Source organism: Parasteatoda tepidariorum, chromosome 1, assembly GCF_043381705.1.
Source record: "Parasteatoda tepidariorum isolate YZ-2023 chromosome 1, CAS_Ptep_4.0, whole genome shotgun sequence".
Taxonomy (NCBI): domain Eukaryota; kingdom Metazoa; phylum Arthropoda; class Arachnida; order Araneae; family Theridiidae; genus Parasteatoda; species Parasteatoda tepidariorum.
Window position 1 is genome coordinate 87649147 of NC_092204.1, and position 23551 is coordinate 87672697.

At 29.3% G+C, this 23551-nt stretch overlaps 1 protein-coding gene across 1 annotated transcript in view; it reads right to left on the bottom strand.

The window, feature by feature from the left end:
- LOC107444936 (probable G-protein coupled receptor No18) overlaps positions 1–23551 on the bottom strand; it is a 256570-nt gene that overhangs the window by 133226 nt on the left and 99793 nt on the right. Inside the window, exon 2 of the mRNA XM_016059213.3 lies at positions 2841–2943. The gene's annotated coding sequence lies outside the window, so the exon portion shown is untranslated. The remainder of the gene's footprint in view (positions 1–2840; positions 2944–23551) is intronic.

The following is a 23551-nucleotide window of genomic DNA, read 5'->3' on the forward strand; positions in this document are numbered from 1 at the left end:
ATATATATATTATATATATATATATATATATACACACAAACAAATCAAGGGGTTGAGCAAAAAAAAAAGTTTTTTTTTTTCAAAGAAAGTGCATGTCTGCATAGGAGCGTAAAATTTTATAATTCATGACAAAACATATTACAATATACAATATGAACACGGAGTGAACGTGTTCTTAAAGAAAGAAAAAAACAGAGCGTATTGTTTGTTCACTCAAACTCAAAAACGGACACTCATAAATTCGACATAAAACCATACAAGTGAGGATACAAACTGTTCCATATCTACAAATGTTCAGAAAAAGTAAATTATAAAACGTGATAATGAAAAGTTGTAAGAGCCAATCAATTAAATGATGTAATTCATTTGAGAATACCCACTTTTATTCATATGTCACGATCTGAAGTTATATTTTACCCAAATACACCAATGAGGATCACACAGCACGTAAGTTATTGTTTTGAATTCACAAGAATCGAGAATTGAGTGCTTGTTGAAACATATATCACGACTTTAAACGTTATTCGAAATCACGTGATTCTGTGATTCTACGTCAAGAAAAAAATTTTTTTTGGCATATTTAAAATTTGCATGATCACATCTGATATAGGAATTTTGCAATTCTAATATGGATAGAAACTTTACGAATTGTATTTTAAGGGTATTATTTAATATCTTTTATTGAATTTTACAAATATAATTTTTTAATAACGTCATTCAATGAATTCAAAAATTAAAGAAATACAAAAATAAGGGAAAATTTTTTTTCAGTTTTGTTATTGTTTAAAAAAAACGATAGTAAATCATAAAAAAAGTTATTTATTATTTTTTATATTATAGTTATGAATTATCTATTAACTATACAAAAAAAAGTCAAATAATGATAAAGAAAATATACTAATCTAAACATTATGTATTTTAAATTATATTACTTTATTTTTTATGCAATCTTTTACTGTTTGCTAAAATACGTATTAAACAGGAAATATTTTTTTGTGAATAAATATTTAAAATTCTTTGCTTTTTTCTTCTTCTAAACACTAAATGAAACTATAAACAGTCGTGAAACGATGTTTTCTAGTTACAATTTAAATAAAATGTTTTGGGACAAATACTAAAATATTGTACCGATGAATTAATACCTTAGAGAGAAAGTTTGAATATTTAAAACTGATATCTACTATATATTTTAATAAGATTTTATAATAAAATTTAAAGGAACTAACATCAAAATAATCATTCTGAATACTTTCTTTATCGATAAAAATAATACAAATGGGACGTTACGTTTCATTAAATTTAATTATACTTCAATGGCGTTTTATAAATTTTAACTATACTTAAATGACATTTTATTGAAATAACTGTTCAATAATGTTTCATTTAATTTAACTTTAACTTTATTGAATATATAAAATATGTTTTTCATGTGCATTTTACTGATTAAATGTAAATAAATGTATAAATATTAATTGCATTGCACCTAAATTAACAAAAAACAAACAGCAAATTTAAGACGATAATCAATTCAAATTTAGTTTGTATCAAACAAAAGTGGAAATATCACTAGGTTTGCAATATCAAACGGTACTTTGAACTGAGTTTGGACAAAACACACAAAATACGAAAACGAAATACCACTAGGGTAGCATCAGATTGGTGGAATCTTTATTTAATGATATTTAAATCCATGAAGAGTTGGAGATAATTATTAACTTATTTGAGTAATTATTAGGATTGCTTTAGTAACCATTTACTGGAAAATGGAACTCAGTGCTCCGGGAAGAACGAACTTCCCTTTATCAGGTAATTAAAAACTACTGGATGACTACCATTTTTAATTACCTAAGGAAACAGTTTCTCATCTTAATGTTGCGATGTACTCTATGCCTACCATTTTGAACTACTGATGATAAGAAACACGTTCTTTTTTGAACATTTAGCTTAACATATCCAAATCATAAGTTACAGAGCAAATCGAAATCATGTTATATTACCAAACTAACGTGATTCGTTAGAAATTCGGAATCAAGTTTTTTCTGCTATTTCCTTGATAATGTACGCGTTACTGGTTGACCTATCGTTAAAATAGAATAATTAATTTTTCTTGTTCTATCAACTAATTTTTGATTGTTTAATTGACTCGATTATTTATGTTTTGTAAACTAAATAAATAACATCACGTTAATTTCTTTTAAAGAAATAAGATTTTATACCCTTTAAATCTTTATATCATAGTATTTAAAAGGATTGATAATTTATGATTGATTCTAACAACTAATATTTTGATTGTTTAATTGTCGCAACTTAATTTTAGTAATGAAAAGTAAATCACATTATATTAATTTAAGTGTGCATAAACGTCGCTATCGTTCCAGCAAGTATTTCATTCTCACTTTAACGAGTGCATAATGGGTAATGTGCAGATTATCTAGGCAGTATGCAGATTGTCCAGTTAATTTGAGAAATGAAACAATGTTTTGACACTTCAACGGATCACCCTAGTTAATCTACAGATTAGCAAGATAATCTGTAGAATCGATTTCTACACTTTAGCAGTGATATTTACAAAAATAATTTTACAAACAATACTGGAAAAATTATAAACAATAAATTATAAAGTACTTACTTTCCTAAATTAGAAGCAACATCTAAGAATATCTTATTAAGAACACGATAACAAACTGGATAAGCGATTTCAAAGCGAATTTTATGCTATACTACACTATAAACCCCACACAATTGTTTTATTGCCATAAAATTTTCTCTACCCCGTTTTTTACGATTCCTTGTTATAACTTCTAAATCATGTAAATAAGAATAAAAGTTTGACCACTTACCTTTTTCCTTATGGGCGATTGTGTGACGAACTCAAAGATTCCATTGTATTTGAGTTTTGCTATTTTTATTCTGAGTTGTCATCATTGCATCACATCGGCGAAACTAAAAAGGGAAAATAAAATAATATAGAAATTAATGATAGCTGAGGCATATTTAAATGCGCGTCTCTGTATATTTTTGGTCTATAATTAAGCTTCATTCAATGATAGTATGATACTAAAAATGCTTTTAAAGACTGGGGTTTCAAGATATATAGTTTCAAGAAGACAAATTTGAAATGATTCATTTCAAAAAATATGTAATTGCTTGTTTTATGATTCATACATATATATTTATATTTTGCTTAGATTTCGTGAAGCTAAAAAAATTACATTTCAATGAATAGTATATTTAAAAGAACAAATTAAAAAATAGGTAGTTTAAACTTTACAAATATTTAAATTTTTTAAAGGTTAAGCTAATATGTTAAGGATAAATTTAAGCATGGATAATTTTGTTCACAACAAATAAAATGGATAATGTTATAGTAGTATAGTATTTTCAGTACGTATGGTTCAGCTAAAGTTTAAAGTAGTTAAAAATCGCAATAGCAGCAAAAAGAGAAAAAAAGAAAAAGAATTATGAATTAGAATCAATTACGGGAGTTGGCAAGAGGAGCCTCGAGTTTTTTTTTTGTTTTTTTTGTTTAATAAAAATTATTTTCTTTTTACAATGTTTACATTTATACAATGAAATAAATAATTAAATTCTTTAAAATAAAAATAAAAACTATTTTATACGTAAAAAAGAATTACAGTTTTGTGAAATAACTTTCCTTACTTACCAACAATTTTTGCACTGCAAAAATTTCAGAAAATAGTTTGTTCATTCTCGTACACAAGAATTGCGTTAGGCGTCACCAAGGATACTAAGTATTTGATGCTGAGTTTCCAATACTGACCATTCCTTACGAATTATTATAGCGCATTTTTTTTTCATCTGTGGTAAATTTTATTGCACTTCTTTTGGGAGAGAAAAAGTTTTCTTAAAGAAGTTTGAGACACAATTAGTTTAGAATATTGAAAAAAGATAAAAAAAATGATCAGTTAACTGAAATTTATATCCCCAGTAACTGTCAAGCTTAATTCAAATGTAAAAATGTGTAAAGAGTCACATATAAAAATATAAATTTCAAGTAACTAGCTCACATAATTTTTTTGTAACACTTATTTTATACAAGCAATTTGTAACAAAAATGAAATGCAAAACCAATTACTGCTTACATAAAGAAACAATATGTTTTTACAAATTTGTGACCTAATAGGCATAAACTTAATTTATAACATAACATACACTAATCAATCAGCCACAAAAGATGGAAACTGGTGTGGACATGGGGCTAGAGTGGATATTTTGAATAACTTTCTCTATTGGTCAAATTTTCTTCGGTGAGATTTTGCAGATTTACATTACTGATTTACACTTCCATCTGCAGTTGTATAATCACACAATGAATATTTTTGTTGAAATTTATAAAAAGAATGTTTTTCAGAGGCAAAAGTAACACTAAAAATTTTTCGTTACTCTTTTTATTTTCTCATATTACATATTTTATTTTCGGAATTGGGGCCGGGATAGCCTAGTTGGCAGGGCGGTGGACTCACGTTCATGGGAATGGGAGTTCGAATCCAGCCGGCCGAAGACTCCCTGTGTAGTAAACGGTGACTGGTGCACGTTAAGTATATCGAGTCACAAAGTCATACATTTTCCCATATCAAATTATACCTTTGGGGGGGGGGGTTACTGAATTGGAGATAGATCGTTCTTTGGTTCAGGTTAAAATTACGATATGTGGATGAATGAATGTGTTCACCCTATAAATCGGGTGTGACGTATGGGTGTGGCAGAGGTCGAATTCTTGGCCATAGATGGCGCACAATGGAAAACAAGAATAATCGCACTCCCTCTACCTTAATGACCAACAACAATTTTCAGAATTTTAACAAAATGTGGTAATAAGTCACTATCTATAAGGCTTTATACCTATTTTGATATCAATTATTGATTTGTGCAGTTTAAATTGACTAACATTAAGTATAAACAAAGATATGTCTTCGTGGAGCTATTATGATACATGGTGGAGTTAGTGAAGGCTTGTCAATTCTGGTCTCTTTCAACCTCCAATTAAAGAAATGTGAATTTGTTACAAACGTTGCACATTTCATGCTGCTAATTTTATAAATTAGATTATTTTTGTAGAATTAGTTGTAATTAGTGGTTCAATCTCAAGTAAAAAATTAATCATGAAGTTTGTATATTAATGCACTTTATAAAGGTTTTAAGAAACTACAAAGTAAAAGTTTAATCAAGTTTGTTACAAGAATATAAACCAATGTAGGCGAATTAAAGAAGAATTTTCGCATGCATTAAACTAAAACATAACACCAGAGAACTGTGGCTTCTTCTCCTTTGAGAGTTGTATACATTACTCTATTGAGGAAAATATTGCTAAGCCGAGCACTCCGCGTGTTGGTCTATTAGGACAATTTAGTCATTAAATTAAAACTATGGTAACCTAAAATTTATTTTAACCTAAAATTAATTCTGAGCTCTCAAATAAATCAAATTGAAATCATTAAACATTAAAAAATCATTCATTAGCATCTCAAAAATTATTAAACATTAAGGAACGTGCAATGAAATCTTAAATAGAATCGTCTACAGTTTTACTATTTCTAACAATCACTAATGTTAAATAAATGCAAAAAAATATTCTCCGACATTTTTCCCAAACGGACTAATAAATATATTAAAAAATAGGTTTTGGGATGGGGATCTAAATTAGCTCCTGGTAGTAAATGTCCACTATTCATTATCTTAGAACAAACATTTTTGTAGTTTTAAGAGATCAAAAGTACAGGGTAAACACAAAAGTTGAAAAGCAAAATATAATATTTTATCTTTTAAGCAACTTTATACTATTACGAATTTATAGCACTAAAAAGCATAAACTAAGTTCTAATGTAATAATATTGATAAATTAGCCACTCATAAAGAGATAAATAATCACAACTTTCTCGCAACGCTTGCTATATACAAGTTTTGATAATAAAAGTAAAATAAAATCTAATATTGTATCTATAAAAGACATTATATAAAATAAACCATTTACTATTAAAATCCATATTGATATTCAAAGTAAAAAAAATAACCAAAAGTAAAAAAAAAAAACACCGTCTAAGCTTTATACCCATTAGTTTACTCCAACGGAAATAAACTTCTTTCAATAAAGTGGCAACGATAAATTTTAAAATAGGTCGCATAAGTAAAATGGCAACAAAAAAACCACAAGAGAAAAATGGCTGTTTAGTAGCTGGAATATCCGAATTTCCCATCAATTGATCACTTTTATACGATATTCTACCCCTGAGAAATATGACTACGAGTTGCTAGAAATAACAACCTCATTTATTATTTTTGTTCGTCTCCAAAGCTAGCCTTTAAAACTCATAGGAAAACGTTTTAACGATGCTACTTTGCTGTATCGGGACTTGTGGAAGAAATATTTGACTTATAAGAATGTGGAGGTCTCTAATAATAGTAGAGTTATGTTTGAATCCATGAATTACATTTACGTAAACATGATATGAATTTGATAGCTTAGTACATACAGGACAGTTTTTAGTCACCTTTAAAATATGAATGTACTTCTGGAATTTCTGTAAAAAATTAAGTCTGAAATTACATATAATGGGAGTTACTCAAGATAAAATATCAATATTTAAGAAATCATTATCGAGGTTAATCCCTCTGTGAACGCAGGATTAACGATGTAGTGGGCAAAAAACTAGACTCATAGTGAAAGGAATACTTATCTTTTAAGGATGTGGTGGACTCTGGTAATAGTAAATTCATATTTAAATTCAAGATTATATTTGAGTAAGTAGAAAAGAATTTGCTAGTTTTGTATACACAAGACATTGCGTAATAACTCTAAAAACATACTTTCAAAACCTTTGTTAAAAATTAAATCAAAAGTATACTTATTATGCAATGAGAAAATATCAAATCTTAACGAATCATTATCGATCTCAATCCCGGTGAAAACTGGATTAAAAGTACTTGACAGGTTTATTGATGATACTATTTCACGGTGGTGGGTACAGAACAAGACTCATAGTAGAGAAATACTTGTCTTATAAGAATGTGTATGTCACTATTAATAATGATGTAATATATGTACTTTTAAGTTATATTTTAGTAAATAAATAAGCATTTTACAGTTTAGTATACATGTTGGAGCTAAATTTTCAAAGCCTTTTGTGTGCACGAAATATTACTCATCTACAAAGTAACAATGAAATGAAGATTTGCAGCATTTTACCAAGCTCTTGTATACATTAATGGCTTCCGTGTCGTTAAAGTTTCAAAACTTAAGTTTCTCTCATCTTACTAACTAGTTTGCTGATGCTATGATAACACTAACTAGATTCTCTGGATTTTGAAAAATAAACAAATATGGAACTCCGTAATTGTAACAATATTTTAAACTGTTTGCTTCTTTGCATTATAGTTTTTTAATTGATTGATTCTATCAAATGTGTTGAGTGCTTGATTGTATTAATTCCATTCTTTAGACATTAAAAGATAAGGAAAATTATGTTTACAAAAGCTTACAGGAGAGTTACTATTTTTTCAACTAAGTTCTTATTTTGTGCACTTTTGTGGTAAAATACATATAGAACGTTTTATTATCCTCCTTGTATATACTTAATAAGAATTTTTGTCAAAATAAAGGCAAATATATACACAAAATTATAAAATTTTCATTTTTAGGTTCATGGGATTCCTCATGCTATTTGGAATAATATCGAGGGAATAATATCGATTAATTTGCCAAATGTAACGAAAAATTTTGTAATTAAGAATAATGTTAAAAAATCACGTGTATTTTATTTCTCCATTTTAAAACTCAGAGTACAGCTGTAAGCACGTAAATAATAATAGGATTTTTTAAACTATTCGATTTATCTGTTCAACCGATTTCGTTTAAATTTTGTATTTAAGCAAGTAAAATTACATTCCTTAAAATGATGTAAAAATTGTATACCATGCAATTCCAGATTTTTTCTGCTACTTTTAAATATAATAATAAAAAAAAATATTAAATATTTATTGAAAGTTATTTTTTGCCCGGTGCATACCTTAGTATAAACGAATTTCATAATTACGTGCAAAATTGCTTTTCAATTTGCTTAAAGAGCTCTCAAGGATTAGGGAACTACGCAAAAAGTAAAATTATTATTAAGAGGTCCAAACTTTGGATCGCTCTGCTAACTACTGGAACCATATTTTCTTGATTGCATCTGCCTCTTAGAGTTTGGAACTCGGAAATACCTATCAGCTAAAAAAGTTTAGTTTATTTAGAGCAGATACATTTTTGTGTCTGATTTCGAAACTAAAACTATCGTCAGTACTAATTACCTATCATTTGAGGTCGCCCCCTTGAACCATTAAGACTTAGATTTAGAACGTGAAGATCCGATCATTAGATCTAAAATTATTCTCAGTGGGCGGTCAGTTTTCTTTCTTTCCCCTTTTTGCGCGCACTGTGCATTTTCTAAAAGCATTTAGTTTTTTCCACATATAACTACGTGCATGTGCGTTCCTTTCTTTCTATCGCCATTATGAATATTTATTAGTGACTCGGGCACGCTTAAAAATATTTGAATGTTAAAGATAAAAAAAAACTATTAAAGAGAAAGAAGCAAGGACATTCCCTGAAAAAAAAACACTTAATTCAAATCTAAGCAGAATCCGAATAAGTTTAAAATTCAGAAAAATAATTTTTTTCAGGGCAAACGTGAGAACAATGTAACTGAATTTGACTGTGAAATTTCTTACCTCGATATTTTTACTGGCATTTTAAGGTAATAGCATGCTCTTCAATAAATTGCAAACACAGTCTCCACATGACTCGTAACCAACCACTTTCTTTATTTATTTTTATTCTCCGTAAATGAAAATTATAGAAAGCATTTAATAATATTTCTCAAAAAGTTAATGCCAAAGACTATTAGTCAAAATTTAAAATTATTTGAACGATGCAAAACTGGTTGTTTTATGATGTCATCCACGAAAGGTACATTTAAAAGTGGACAAATTGTGTCGATGGGGCAAAATGGTGGGGCATTTTAAAGCATTAAATAAAAGTTTTATATATATAAATACATACATACATATATATATATATATATATATAATTTTAGTTTGATTATAAGCACAAGGCTCTCTGCAATGTTTTGCACGAGCGCCAAATCTGTTATGGTAAAAGCAAAATTTTGGGTCGCCTCGCGATCTTGAAGGAGTTTGATGTCGGTAGGGAGATTTGTTATATCGTGATCGAGACTGATCTCTACTACGCTCGCGAGATAATCTCTTAACTTCTGCACTCAACGAAGCTATCTCGTTTCGCAAAACGCTTATTTCAGACGGAGGATTGCGCTGTGAGCTTTCCGTAGTGTGTTGCCCAATAGCAAATACGCCAGTTTCTGTCGGAGTCGTACGGACTTCTGAAATTTTGTCAGCCATTTTGGCTAAATTGTCCAAAGATTCAGAGCTAATTGATAAGATTGTTTGAATTTCTTGAGGCAGTCTCTGAAACCATAAAGTTTTCAAAAAATCATCGTTGACGCTTTTACCCCCTAATTCGCGCATTNATTGTAATTTTGACCTGAATCAGAGAGCGATCGATGTCCCATCCAGTGCCCCCAGAGGTATTGATTTGTTAAATTATTGTTTTAAATTAACAATTTTTGAACATTTTTTTACAACCTTTGTAGGAGATATTTTTAAGAGCATGTAATACATACAATTGCATGTAATACATACAATTGACTATTCCAGAATGCATATTTGTGAACTCATAACTATTCATTCTAGCATCTTGACTTTTAGTTTCTTTATCGGTAGTAGCTTCGTAATGATATCAAAATATGGAAGAATAAGTTCTTAAGGGCACTTAACAAGACAAAGGAAAGCAAGATGAAAGGGACTACGAAAGCAGTACCGAGATTGATGACTGGTAGCGAGCAGGACTTTGTGCTCTCTAATTTATAAAAGAATAAATCCAGGTTTTAAATTCAGTATTTTAAAGTAAATTTTTTTTTCTTCTTTTTTATAAATTTTTTTATTTATTTTTTTTTTTTCGTTGACAGAAAATTGAAGCGGGTTGTGAAGAAAAATAGGGTACAATTCTACAAATAGGTAACAATTCTACAAATTACCGAAGAGTTTAAATTAATCTCAGGAACAAAGAAGTATCGTAGAACAATTTAAGAAAATTTCTTAATTATGAAAAAAATCAGTAACATATTGGATATCAATTGAAATGACAAGGTTTTCGCCAGTATGCTTACAATAAGAATGGGATTTATGTACGTCTTGTTCCGTTTCAACGAGTGCATATTTTAGTAAATTGCCTCCTGTGTTTTTTGTGTGATGAAGATGAACTTTAAAAAATTGAAACACGCTTTATTGTTTATTAAAAGCATTAAACGCTATTTTTGTATATTTAAGTTTATAATTTCGTATTGCCATTTTAAATTTCACAGAATATCTTTTATTTTTCAAATACAGCAAAATTTTTTCCCGCTGAATTGCTTCAGTAATTTTCCTCCTGATTTAACGGTATTCGATATAAATATACAGAATATTACTTAAAATTTAAATTTTAGCACTTACAATGCAAAAAAATACTTTCGATCCGCTGATTCAAAGTTTACTTCAATATTTTATATTGCAAGAACGATCCAAAAGTTACGTTTTTTCTTATTTGTTTTAAAAATTTTAAAAAAATGCATTTGTTTACAATATCAAAAGATTTTAATGATAGAACATTTGTTTATTTTTAAATAATTGACATTTCGTATGATTTATTTTTCCAGGAGCCTCAACAACTTTTGTGTGCCCATATCGTACTAGATCTCCGGTATATCCTTGCATTGAACCTCACTATTCCTCTAGTCAACGAGGCAAAATCTCCTTCTGGACAAATATTCGTACAACTTTGAGGAACAGGTGGTAATCATTTTTTCTCACAAGTGGTAGTCAAGTTCAGTACACAGGTAGGGTGCTTAGTAATATTCAATCTAAATTGGAGCAGGGAAGGGAAAGTTGAGATTCAATGCATTTCAAGGACATGTCGGGGAGCTGTTATGATGTGTATATACAAACAGCAGGATTGGCATCTAAAAAACAGTGACCAAAGTGACGATTAAAGGAAACAGGATAGATAAATCCTCAAACTTTAATATGATGTAATAATAAAGAAGATAAAAAGAAAAATACAAAAATTTGTTTAAGAAAAAAAAGAAAGATCAAGGGATTTAAGGGATTGAAAAACAAGAGTCATTTAAGGGATTGAGTTCGTAGGATATATTACAGCTCTCAAGCAGAGTACTATTCCCTTTTTATTTTGCACCAATCATATATTCCGCCATCCTAAAATACATTTTGAAAAAACATATCATGCGTTCGAAATTTGTAATGCCCCAAAGAGGCGGAAAAGATGAATTTTTATATTCGGATTCGGGTATATTGGCAATCATGTGACTGAAACAATGTCTCTGGAATTCTAAGAAGACTTCTGATTAAATTATGTGAGTGAGTCGCAGTCGGATCGAGTTTGTTTTGTAAGTGGATAATCTGCTTATCTCTAAAGACTTTTACTTGGAAACAGAACTTTTACTGTTCATTCTGAAATCTCCCCTTTCTTTCTTACATTGACTTTTGGTCGAAGAATAAATTACGTTTAAACAATTCTTTCTTCTTAAACCTCTAGAAATTTTTTCAATTCTTACCAAAATTAAAAAAAAACTTACTCAAAGCAGCATTATAAGATTTTTAAGATACCTAAATGTGATTTTATTCTAAAAGAGATATTTTGTTGCCAGGTTTAAATAGTAAAAAAATTTAGCATAGTTAGATGAAATCATTCATTTTATTTAAAAGCAACGTTTTATTTGCCCTTATGATATAATGATCGTTTATTTCTCTGATTCTTCTCACTAACTGGAAAATAATATAGATTTTGTTCTTTTTTAAAAATGTCTTTCGTTCTTTTTGTCGTTTTTAAGCAGAAGATATCGTTTTCATTCCTTATTCCAGAATGTCGTCTATTCCCTATGTTTTTCGTTCAAAGCATAAGACAACACCGATTCCAACATTTCGTTAATAAGATCTTCTATTCTCTTTTTTTTTTTTCGTTTATTAGGCATTGCTTCCATTTTTTCTTCCATATCGTCCCTTATTATCTTTGTGTTCTCATAACAAGGAAAAGTATATAGTTTTAACCTGGTTTAACATTCCTCTTTATGACTCCTTGTTTAAGTAAATTAACATTGTGTGTAAATAAACGGCCATCTTGAATGACTTTAGATCCAATGACCCTATCTCAACGAACTAGGACTCAATCTTAATGTTCCGAGGGGATGACGTCAAGTGGGCTAATTAATTTGTGCAGATGATTTTTAAGTTTACAAAATCAGGTACAAAAACGTGCTTTTTATGAATAAATATACCTTTAATTCCATTGATTCGGATTTATACCCCCCCCCTGCAAAGTATAGGGTCCCAAATAGTTGGATCAGGAGAAATTTTAAATTCACTAGTGTTTCATCACTCAAACTTCTAAAACGAGTTTAAAAAATTTTCCCTTAATTATACAATTTTCTTATCCAAAAATAATTCCAAGCGAAAAATTAATTTTAGCAAAAATTTATTATTTATTTAATGATAATCATCGAAAAAATTTTGAATTGTAATGTATAATATCTTAAATCATTTTAAAGAATGTAATTTTAAACAGCAATTTGACTGAAATCGGTCGGATAATTCCTGAGAAATCGAATTTTAAAAATGCGGCCTTACGACACAGTTGAGATGGTTCAGACGTAGAGCTCTCCCCTCCCATCGAATACTAGTAATGCTTGTTCGATAATAATTCTGCTCCTGGCTTTCACCGACCACAGTGCTGACGTTACGTATTTTCAGTGCTTGACCAGTTCAATGAGTCATTTTCAGTTCAATGAGTCTGTCTCGACCATTCATCTGTCCATCATTACCATAAGTAATCTTTCTGTCGTCGGGTTACTCAAGGGATGTTTCCGCAGTTTTCTAATTCATGTAACGCAAATGCCGTTTAGCTGCATGACCCAGAGTGGGAGATAGGGCTGGAACGGCAATCTTACAACTTCTCAGTAAACTTTCGGTGAAGTGGGATATTTATTTGCAGTGGATTCCGTCCCACGTTGGTCTGTACGGGAATGAGATCGCTGACTCGCTGGCTAAACTTGGCACAAATGAAAGTTTGGCACTCACATCCTCCGAAATTCACTCCATTAGAAAGCAAGGTGTCCAGCTAGTCTGGAATACTCCCCCAGTACATATCTGGTACTCTGGGGGTAAGCCGGGTCGTGCTTTGACCTTCAAAGGTAATAAAGACGATCAGACAGCGTTCACTAGATTCATTAGTGGTCACATAAAGTGCACGAGGTATGAACAAAAGCGAAAGATCTATCCCACCTGCAACAAATGTTCCTCCAGTGCAGCCAGCCCGGCCCACCTCCTTAGCTGTGTGGATTTTGAAAAGGAGGATGTTCTGCGCGACCCGGTCTTATTTTTTGATTTCCTGAGGGTGAATAGACTCATGAATCTGTGAACCAGTGGGGATGGGAAACAACAACAGCAACAAAAGGACCTTCACGGAGGCTGTTAGTTCCATTGTTTTCTGGGAAAGTTTTAATATTATAAGGCTACGGAGTTGAACATGAGCGAGATCTAGTACTTATGCGTTACATTCCGTGCTGTCCCGAACGTAAATTTTGAAGTATATGCACCCGTAAAAAAATAAAAAAACATTTTGAAAAGCGCTAACACAGTGGAATGTCATCTTACCTCCAACCTCAAACTCAAAAGAAACACTTACAATGGCCGTGGAAGTCAAACTTCTTCCAATTAAATTGTATAATTGAACTAAATATATTCTATGACTTTAAATAACGAAAAAAATATTTAGTTTTTTATGGACCTAGTGCAGTTAGTCAACCACAATTTTTAACTAAAGCCAATAAATATTTTTCTTTATTAAATTAAAAAATTCGTGTCAAATCACAAGATTAATTTTTCCATTTTATAAATCGAATCATCATTTTGCAATGCATTCCTCTTAATCTACGCAGTTGCTTTAAATCTTAGGTACGGGAGCAGGCGGAATCTAACTTAAATTTGAGAAATCTCTCTACTGATAGTCATGAAATGGGTCGGCTGTTCAACGGTAATAAAATAAAATACTACACTGTGTACAATTCTGCATCAAATTATGGCATAAAGTACCGGCACTTTGGATGCATCAACAGTAAAATATTATACTGTAATTTGACAGTAATTTGACGTAGTTTGATTTATTCAATTAGAGTGATTCGGTGCTTTTACGATAATTATTACAGTAAAATAACGGTATATCCAGTTTTTTTGTTCCGTACCATGTTCCCGTAAAAATAAATTTTGCAACAAAAAAGATTGGTACCCTAAATGCCGGTGCTTTTTACCGTAATTTGACCCGAAATTTTTTGCAGTGTAGATTGTGACGTATCTTCTTTATTAAGTACGCAATAATATCTTTTGTAGTCTAATCTTGATATATTTTTATATGTGACTTAGATGAACTTCCCTTGGCATCTATTTCATTACATAAATACAGTAGTTTCTTTCATGAGGCTCTTATCAAAATGTAGTTGAAGGCAAATAAACTTTTCGATAGAACATCTCCTAGGCTCAAGCTCAATATGGTTAAAAAATGTTAGGTAATATTACCATAGGAAATTTCTTAATATGCAGTTTTTTTTAATCTTCGGCAGGGAAAGCCTGGTTGGTAGAACGTTGGGCTAATGTTCGTGAGAACATAGTTCGAATCCCTCCGGCCGAAGAATCCTCGCGTGTAAATAGCGACTCGTGCATTTTAAATCTGTCGAGATCACAAAGTCCTCCAAGTTTCCATTGAATTGGAGATTAATCGCTCTCTGGTTCAGATCAAAATTACGATCAGTGGATGAATGTATGGATGTATGATTGGGTTCTCCCTGTGAAACGGGCTGCAACGTGTACGCGACGGAAGTCATATTCTTGGCCATAGATGGCGCCACAGAAAGAGAAAACCAGAAATACACCCTTTGCCTTAGAAATTCACTTGGTCTCAAGCAGGCTTGCTGATTGAAAAGCAACAACAGTATTTGATAAGAAACAACAGCATTTTATCTTCATTCTTCATATATGCTAGACGATAAAAATCAAAGCTGGAGTAGCGATTTCCCCTGTATTTAGGCATTCCATAATAATGGTTTCACAAACAACGAAAGTAATGCAGACATTTTCTTGAGTATCATTTAAAAATGCATGCGTTTTCGTGAAATAAATTCCTTGTCGATGTGAGCTTTATTAGAAAATAAGGCTTTAAATGGCTAAAGCTACTTTCTTCTCTCCGACATGTTCTAACATGAAGCATTGCTTTTCTAATCTTTAAAACTTTCATTTCGATACAGATCCTCTTTTTGATTTGTCATACGAGATTAAAGTGCTTCCGTTTTCCATTATTTCTGCAGGAAATTGCAAGCAGTTAATCAAAATCACGGCAGAAGCTAAAATTGATTTTATGACTTTAGGAAATATATCTTTAACCCTTTCGCTATTCAAGATCTTTATAACAGAGAAGTGCGTAAAGTTTGTTAACCCTTTTATTATTTCTTTTACAGTTTGAAAAATAAAAATATTGGTTTTTGCTTTTTATTTGGTTTAGTTTAAAAATTGATGGGAATAGTTAGTTCTCTGTTCGATTGGTTTTTATTATAAAGCGAATTCTAATTTCGGTAGCGAAAAATTTTCTTACATTTTCAATTGGAAAACAAAATGAAAAAATCAACAATAAAATTTGAAGAAAAAAAAAAGGAGGATTTACCTTTGTTACGCTAGTAACCAGACAATCTTTTCAAGAAAAAGAAAAGAAATGTTTATTTTAATTGTAAAAGTGGGGAAAATCCACAATGTAAAAAGGTAATTCATAAATGAGTATCAATACTTTGTTAGTTATGAAAAAAAAAAATCCCTAAGACCAGGCATTGAATTCAGGAAAATCTATTGAAGAAGCAATATAAGGAGTGAAAGGGTTAATGCAGGTTCTAATGTAGCGTTTTCTTCCAGCAATAAAGCTATTAATCCTTCTATCAATATATAAGCATATAGAACCTTTTCATCAACGTTATTCATCAGAATAAACAGTTGAACACTGAAAAACGTACTTAACATACAAGTTGTAAAGAAACATTCAAATATCGCGTAAATTATGACTTTATGAAAGATATTGTTAGTAACAAAGAGGATGAAATCTCCCCAGTTCAAACTGCTAAAATGCCTTATACATAGTTGTAAACACGTTGTTTACATAAATTTTTTTTTTAAAAACAAAGCTGACTGAAATCAAAATTAATCTCGTTCATACTATCAAGACTACTTAATACTAAGGTACTAACAAACAATACAACTAACTTACTGACAAAGTATGAAATCTAACAATTTCATTTTTTTTAAACATTATTATGATTTATTTGTATTGGTTAAAAGAATTTTCTAGATGAAACAAGTAGATTCATACTTTATTTTGTTCTCCTTCGTAAGTAAGGCGTGTATTTTTAATAATCGCCATATTATTCCTAATAACTAGTGTAAGAGTCCGGCAAAGAAGTGAGGACCATTGTCCGGTATTCCTTACATTGATGTTTGCCAGGGTATTCCCAACATTGATGTTTTTCGAAATTGGATATTAATAATATTCACCAAATAAGCTGAAAAATTTAAGTTATTGAATAAAGAAAAGGTTACTTTTCTTCAATTGTTAAATAAGTAATATATTGTTTTTGAAAAAAGAACATACTGTGTTATTTCTTTTCTTGCGATTTACATATGCTAAGCATTACTCACACAGCTGGTTAGAGAGCTGAGAGCAGTGAGTTCGATCCTGACGAAACAACCAGCGTGTATGCGAGCAAGGTGCACGTTAAATCTCTTAAAGCTGAAAATTCTTTTATTAATTTTAGTGTGAAAGTTAGGAGAAGGGATACCAGCTAAGGAATTGTCCATGCCAACTGACCAGGGTCAAAATTACGAAGTATTCTTACTATGTTCGTTAAAAAAGATGAAGCCCTAAAAATGGGGAGGGATGCTTCGCCCTAATTGGGTGATGTGTCAAACATAACCATTAAATTATTTCCTAAAAAGCATTTGTTATCAAGGTATTGTATACAATACCTTGATAATGCATACATCCTTTATCATATATCGCATATCTTGCCAGAACACATCAGACATATAATATATTTCTAGTAACTTAAATACTGCAGTAAGATATTTGAAACACCGAGTCAAAAGCGATTATATATTTTGAAGCAATAAATTTAATTCTAAACAAACATCAATATTTTCTCCTATAAATAAAAAAAAACAGCAAGTTTAATATAACGATCAGCAAATGTAATTTAAAATTCTGAAGCATAAACACCAACTTTAAAAAATCCTTCAAGGAATAATAATATTTCCTAAACACATAAGCAAACAGAGATCACGTGAAAATCTTTTCTTCGGCGAAATCACTTCTCGTTAAAGAAAATGGATAAGAAACTAGATTAGATCCTCTCCTGCGAATACGTGCTCTATTAACTTCAGATGAACATCCATTGTTGTAGATTCATTGATAGAGGGCCTTTTCGCGTTGAAGTCGCTATAAGTAGCTGTTTGAGCTTAAGTCGGCCCTTATTATTATTCACGTTTGGGAAATGTAGGAAAGAAACTTTTAAGACGCACAGTTATGCATTTGATTAAATGCATTAGTTTCTCCAAATGGAATGTAGATTTCGGGAATATTTTTACAATTTCGTTAAATGGCCGATAATTGCTTTGAAATATTTTGAGTAGAATAATTGGAGTTATGTCTATATTTAAGATAACAAGTATACCAAGAGCATTCAGTGACATGTTTTTCAACGAGAGCTTAATTGGCGAACACATTAGGCGAATTTAGAATGTATGCAAAACTCAGCTATTAGAAATGCTAATAAAATACTTTTCATAACAACCATAAAAAGTATTTTTATAAAAAATGCATTTTTTTGTGTGTGTATTGAAAACAGTTTTAATTAAAAACAAGAAAACATATTTAACTGAATATAAGCTAACATATGTACTACATTTTTGAAGCTGCCCTTAAACATGCTTGCATTTCCTTCGCAAAATATTTTTGTATTAAAAGTTGCAGACATATGTAGAATCTAATGGTAAAAGTAGTTGATGATGTTTGGACCAGAAAACAAGATTTAGAATTTACGTAAAAATTATAAAAAACATTTTCATTAATTAAAATCTTTTGTATTGTCTCAAATAGTTATTTGCCTGTGTAATAGCTTAATATATCAATTGGAGACGCTACTAGAGTATAGTATGGTTGAGTATGTCGGAAAATGGAAGTTAACCTTAAAAGTCACATCATTGAAGGCCATACCGGGAAATGAAACTGAATATTATAAAAACAGTTTAGGATATACAGGGTAACTGTATACCGGGTAGTGGCACTAAGAGAATAAAACTAAAATAAAAACTCAACTATTAAAAAATTACATGTCTAGTACACAGGTAGACCGCATATTGGGATAATACTATTTGTTTCCTTAAATGGAATATGAGAACAAAAATAAATTAATAAATAAATATATAAAAAATAACAGAAAAAACTATGAAAACTGAAAAATAATTACCAAGAGAGATGGAAACTGCAAACATCAAAACCTGTTCTATTGCTGGAGAAATCAGAGGAAATTTGAAAAATATCCGAAATTTGACTAAGCCATGAGATTGTTATAATAGCTTTTATACAGTTACACCAGTAATTTCGATAATGTTTTTTGTTTCACATGTTATATTATGAAATCCTATAATATATGAAACAAAAATATTAATTATCGTTCCCAATGTGCATACTCGTTTAATTTTATTTATGATAAGGATTTTAAGACTATATGTCATAAGGGCTGTCATTGAAGAGCATATTACATAAATACTTTGCTCATAAGGTATTCTAACTACATTAACGCCAGAAATAATTAAAATTATCAGCAGGTATAACTGCCCAAATTAAATTTAAATTTTCATATATTTTTGAAAGTTATGGAATTATAACTTCATACTCTTCTTTGAAAATTTTAAAGTTTTGCTTTTAAATTTTTATGAAATTTTTGATATCTTCAGAATATAAAAAAAAATAATCCAAAAATACATACTCAAATATTTTAAGATGTCAAAGTATTGTTTTAAATGGCTTTTTTGTTAGTTCAACTTCTAGACAATTATATTTGTTTAGAAGTTGCAACAAATTTAACCGTGTTTGGTTCATATGGGTGCCGCTTGGGGGCACGATTCGTCTTAAATAAAATAGGTTAGAAATTCATCATTATTTTTACGCTGGTAGGAATTTCAGAGAGTGTTAAGTTGTAATATAAATGTTTGAAAAATAAATTAATGAATAATCTTAATAATCTTAATATGACTCTAAGTTGAAACATAGTAACATGCTATTTAAATTTGATTACACAATAATATGTTTCAACATGATAGAAAACGTAGTTCAATTTAATACCTTATTTAGACTGTGGTTAAGTTATGTACGTGGTTAAGCTATGTTACGTGCATTTTATGGCACGACGTTTAACCAATTTATCTGAGAGTATAGAAGTTTTAAAAATTTTGGAAATAAAACTATAAAAGTTTAATTTAAATATAAAAGTATTTTTTTAAATTGAATGACCCTTTCCAAATTATAATTTAAAACAAATGTAGATGACCAATAAAATATTCAGCAATTACAGCTCATTTCATTGTAGCAGAAATAACTGCAAAACATGTTCTGCTGTAGCATCAAAAGCATCTTAATGACTCAATATTGGTTAATACCGATAGCGTGATTTTAAAGAAAGAAACAGAAGAAACAAAACATACTCCGACGAAAAAAATAGATAAATCCATAGTCGGTTTTACATACTGTAACATAGCAAAGTGGGATAGGGCAATATTTGAGTTATGGCCTTTAGAACTCATTTCATAGTATAATTAGAAAATATGCAAATACTTTGAATAACTAAGTTAAAATCTTTACTAGATATATTTTATAGCTCTACAAAGAAGATCGATTAGCATTAATGAATCGCGAAATATTCATGGATATGTTGTACTTCCTCTTTTAAGAGCGCCGAAGTTACAAGCAGATACTTCAAACATTCGGCAAAAGAATTTTCTTTTAACCTAACTAGTTTATTTTGTTCTTTTTCAAGTTTTTGGTCACGTTACGAGGTTCAGTTAATATGGAAGTGAAATATTGATTTCGAATATTAATGAAAGAAAATGATTTGGTTTTAATTGAAGATTTGTTAAAGAAATGTAGATTTAATGACTTTCTGAGTAAATATTGCGTTGTGTAATCGTGTGTAAAACAAGACAATGTTAGTAGTGAAATTTTGTTTTTTCTAAATATTATTTATAAATCAAAGTTTTTATTTTTTAAATTTAAAGATTTAGAGAAGAGAGAAATTTATAAAGAAAAAATAATTATTTAAGACTCAATAAGTGTTTATTATCTGTGCATAAGCTGCAAGTATATAGAACCCACATGAGATGAAAGTACAAAAGAAACAAGGGAGGGAATAAACTATTGCTTTATTTATAGCTTATCAGTACAATATTAGAAAGCCACATTTAGCGTATATAATTGTGGAAGCTGGCGACTAGATTATATTATTTTTGTAATAGGGTAAATAACCAGTGAAGGAACACTTAAGCTTCGCTTGCCTTTTAAAAAATCATATTAATTTAAAAATTCGTAATTTTTGTTAAATGACAGTGCCAACATATTTGTTACTAATTGCAAATTATATAAAAAAATTGTAGAGAACTTACATAATATTGTTTTAAAGTTTTGGAGGTTCAAATAGCAAGTAGTAAGAAGACTAAGTGAAGGAACAGCTCTTACACCCAGTAAAGGAACACTTAATTTTGGTTATTTTTTAATGCTCTTTATGAATTTATAAGTCATACAAATATTTAAAAACAAGCCTATTCTTGAAATTATAAAGTATAAATACTTGGAAAATGTTAACTTTTTTTTTGTAATCATGAATTGAAAATTAAAGTGTCAAAATATTAACACATACTGTTTATTCACTTGGAAATCTATGCCCAGTAAAGGAGCATGCCTGTTCCCTCACTGGTTAGAAGTTTTTTTTCGTATTTTTAACATACTTTTGATGCGGAACATCACTAAAGGTACAAGAAAATTAAAGTTTATCTCAACATTATCTTTAAAACCAGTGAAGGAACACTATTTCCTTCACTGGTTTTTCATCGTTTGGTGATCCAGTGAATAAACATCCCCTTCTCTCAGTACTTTATTATGCTTATGATGCTTCAAAAAAATAAAACGTAACTTCAATAACTATATTTTGAATTCTCTTTTTCACAGTGAGAAAAATAAAACTATTAAATGCAATTAATTCCACTTCATACTTATAAATACAAACACTCACCTTATAATTTTTTTAAAGAAACAAGGTGTTGCAGAGATAATAACAAATTCAAAAATCTTTCCAGAGAAGTAATTTTGACAAGGTAATCCAAAACATTGCTAGATGACTTCCTATTGTTTGGCAGTAAGCTATTGTCACCAATCAATCTAAAGAAAAACTTTCAAATTCTTAATTTTAATCAATATATATGAAATGTTCCTTCACTGGGTAGTGTTCCTTCACTGGTTGGTTTCCCCTATTTTGTCACCTGCCTTCCTTTTAAATTTTAATTAGTTTTTTAATTTTTTAAGAGTTTATTTTTTTCATAATAATTTTTCGTATTTTCTCTTAAAAAATGATTTCTCCTTTTTTATTCTTCTTCTAGCTTTATTTGTATTTTTATTACCAGATGTCGATATTTTTTAAACATTGAAATTTATGATATATTAAATGAAAGATTAAAATTTGTGTTTAAAATTATAATTTATTGTCATTTTATGCAGTATCATACATGATTATTTCGGTTTAATGAAATATTATAACGAATTTGGATACGAATAATTTTTTAAGTTTTCTTAACTCTTCATTCCCTATGCAATTATTTTGATTTCAGATTAAAAAAAGTTTCTCCTTAAAAACATACTAATTTTCAATAAAAAGATTTTAAAGTACTGTGACGATAACTTTTACTGATCACTAAAGCAATATCGTTTCCTAAAAATACTTAACTGGTTGCTTTTGATCACGATTCTTTTTCATTTAGAATTATTTTTTCCAGTTTATTTAGAATAAAGTGTTAACTTTGCTGATAATCAGTTTAATGAAGAAGAGAATGAAAACCAATTCGGAAAAATCAATAGCGTTTTATCGATTCTGGTTATAATATAAGATATTAAAACTCAATAATCGAAATTTTCTGTAGGCTACTTAACAATTTTCGGGGATAATACTAATACACGCTTAATCTTTTTCTCAAAATATATTATTTAGTAATTTGAGACAAGTAACCCCAGATTATAAATGCAATATAAGTACCTATATTATGAATAATTAAATTGCTCAGTTGTTTCTTTCAATTATTATTGATTAAACACATTTTTACAAGAGCTTTAACGTTCATGTGTACGAGTTTTAAATATCAAACCTTTGATGGTTTAATAAATGTAAATTTTTATTAAAATGAAGAGTTTATGTTACTAAATTATTTATAACTGACTTAATATCACACAATTACTCAATACTATTATTAAAAATCTATTTTTTGTTATAAGTTTTTCCATTTTGAATAGTTATCAAATACCTGTACAGGTAGGTATATATAAATATTTTAAAATAAATACCTAAACAAATATTATTAATTTTAATACTGACGACAGCTAAACACAAATGGATAATCTTTGGTTATTTAAACCTATATCATGAGATATTTTCTCCAATAAAAATAGAAAATTTGTCAGATAAAAATTGCTGAATATTAAAGAAATAAATAAAATATATAAAATCGGCTAACAGCTAAAATGAGAATTAATATGTAGTATTAAATTTAGAGCTTTTTTAAATTGCAGGTCAAATAATTGTCTTAACATAACCTTACATCATACTAAATGCAAATAAAATAATCTAAACAAACTCCTTTCAATCATTAAATAGTCATTAAAATTAAGAGTAACCTGATTCTCAACAGACATAGAAAGGGCAGAAAAACATTAGTCAAATGATAGAAGAAAAAATTTATTTTTCTTACAATCAAAATTATTGAACTAAAAATAATTTTATAAATTTTATTAAAATAAAAGTGCTATGTCTAAAAAAAACTACCTTTAACCAACTATCAGAGAGCAAAAAACAATCAAGCATATTCCAGTGCGTATATGAAATATTTTTTTCTGGTAAAAAAATTCTGAAGAAAAAAACTTGGATTTGATTATTTGATTCTAAATTTTTTTTTCCAGTTCACAAATCGTAAAAATACGAGTAAGTTTATAACAAAAAGGAACATTAAATCAGTATCTAAACTGAAGTTAACATTTTGAATCAGTTTATTTTTAGAAATAGAAGAACAGAAAAAAAATGCCTTA